A 2850-nucleotide genomic window follows, 5' to 3' on the forward strand; every position below is an offset into this window, starting at 1 on the left:
GGTTTTGGCATTTTGTGCAACCTTCTGGTCACTCGACGTTTGGCTTTATCCACCGGAGGATGCAGAATGAACTGCCGGCTAAAATAGCTCGCGCATCTCTCCGGGTCCGACGAAGCGCGGTCACCAAAGTCGATCTCGACTCTGTCGTCGCGCTTCGTTGGGTTGGACAACGACCTCACGGTTGACCAAAGCTTGCTCACACCAGAGGCGAAGTGGCAGGTCTTCAGATGCTCTTCCCATTTCTTCCGCTTATGTACGTTCACAAGTTGCCGAATCTCCGAATTGAGATCCCTAATACGGGGATTTCCGGGATCGGCCTGACGAAGGTTGTCGCGCTCATCAGCTAGAACAGCCGCTTCGGCAGGAAAATTCGGACGTGGATCCTTAATACATCCTGCTGGATGAAGCGAGCTGCTGCAGCGGTGACAACCCTGCAGAACTTACGCTCACCTACATGAACGTCGGTTGGTATGGGTAGTGCAGTAAAGGCGCCCTAAGTAACATCCGTGAAGCCTTTCCAGTCAGCTTTGGAAAAGTTGATATAGGTCCGGTGATCCACGGAAGCAAAGTCGGCTGGTTTATCAATCGAGATGACTATGGGCAGATGGTCTGATGCTAGAGTCAGCATAGGTCGCCATGATACGCTGTTTATCAGACCAGCGCTGACAATTGTTAGATCTGGCGAGCTGCAGCAGCTGCTCATAATCCTGGTGGGTGCGTCGTCGTTCATTGTGCAGAATGTCGAATAGTCTATCTGCTCAGCCAGATGTATTCCCCTACGATCATTTGACAGGCTTGAGTGACAGAGATCGTGGTGCGCGTTGAAGTCACCAACTACCATACGGTTTTCACCTCTGAGTAGCGCACCTATTTCAGGGTGATATCCTGCCGGGCAGCTGGTGATAGGGGGTATGTATACGTTAAATATTTCGAGCTCAACATCGCCTGACCGGATAGCAATACCCTGACATTCTAGGATGGTATCCCTGCGGTCGATGTCAGCTTCAATGAGACGATACTGCACGGTGTGGTGCGTGATGAACGCTAAACCTCCACCATTATCTCGCTCGCGATCTCGACGGTGCACGTTATATCCGGCGCAATTCAACAGGGTTGAATTGCCGTGCAACTTCGTCTCTTGGACCGTTACAGTTAAATTGTAGCACCTTTGTGTGCCTTGGGAGACCGATTGTGATGTACTTCACGGACACCTCTTTCAGGTGGATCAATTGGGACTCGGCTTAATATTTAAAAACTACTACAGAAAAATTCTTTATATGGAATAAAAAAATGCTGAACATCGTTAGCATTTAAAAAAAATATCAAAAATCAATGATACTTTTTAGCAACTTCAAACTTGCACTTTATTGTACTAAAATTGGTTGTGAAAGTGCGCACTCGAATTTATTTTAAAAATTATGATCGAAAATTTGGTGAATTGTCCGTATTCTTGTCCAAAGATTGAAATTTTCATTTAAATGGTTTTTGTTTTGGAACGAGCACTTATGAAAAACATTTTGAATATATGTACATATCGTCACCTGAAATGCAAAATAACGTAACAAAATCGTCACTGAAATGGAAAAAGTCGTGACTATTTTTTTTCATAAAACGATGTGGGGAGTTGTAATTCGTTGAAACCATCATAGCAATAAAAAAAAATCAATTTTGAATTTTTTATAAGTTACGACTTTTTGCATTTCGGTGACGATGTTGTTACGTTATTTTGCATTTCAGGTGACGATATGTAGTTCAAATATTAATGCTAAAATACTTTTGCCGATGACTGTATAAGTATCTGTACCATATGCGCATAAATTAACCACTGTGTATCTATTTACCCGAATTTGTATACCATTTCGCGCACATACATTTGTACTTATATGGATGTGTGTAGTATAGGTATATATGTACATTTGTAAAAAAAATAGCAAACATACATTCAAAATACACTTAGTGAGAATACATTTTAGTGAATTTATCGCGGTGATTATAACAAAGAATTAACTGAGGATTAAAGCAAACTATTATACCACTGACATTCGCAAGCAGCAAACTAGCATGGTGATTAGAGTTGAAACATTATAACTAATTTAATATTTATTTAAACTGTAGAAGGCGTTAGCTATAGATCGTTCGAAAAAAAACGAAATTCCACCGGACCGAGCAAATACCCATAACCGCATTGTGTGGTTGAAAAGAAAAATGAAACTGTCACCAACCAGTCGAGAACGCACCGTTTAACCGGTTGCTACTACCGGTCGACGACAACAACAGCAGATTAGCATTGGCAGTGTGTAAATTGCGCTAAAATCCTTATAAAATTTAATATTTTTTCACAGTTACCATTCAAATTATTCCATTTTAAATTAGCGAATTAATTTTTATTGCTGTAACATTAACGAAAGAAATGTACTCATCGTACTATCTTTCTGTTATTGATTCTATTGTTTTATAAAAAGCGCATCTAACGCCATACAAGATGGACGGAGGTTCTTTTACAGTTCCGCAAAAAGGTGGCTTACTTAGAGACGATTAGGCTAACTTTATGTGACGGTTGGCGGTAAAGCGACGGAAGCGATTATGTGAACACTCCCTTCTTTTGGGGCAGAACGATCCACAATTACATCTTCTCAAGGTCTGTCGATTCAGCAACATTCTTTAAAAATATAACTTGTTGGTTGAAAATATCTCTCTGACGCCGGCCAAAAACTACTTCTTTCGATATCAAGTCGTTAACAAAAATATATACACTTATAACAAACATACATGTGTACATGAATTGTTCGAGTAATTAAAATTTGTTTCACACAAATTGCATTTATTTGGTTTTCTTAAGATACTGCAATA

This window comes from Rhagoletis pomonella, unplaced genomic scaffold, assembly GCF_013731165.1.
Source record: "Rhagoletis pomonella isolate Grant_MI unplaced genomic scaffold, Rhpom_1.0 Rhpom_scaffold_00001, whole genome shotgun sequence".
NCBI lineage: Eukaryota > Metazoa > Arthropoda > Insecta > Diptera > Tephritidae > Rhagoletis > Rhagoletis pomonella.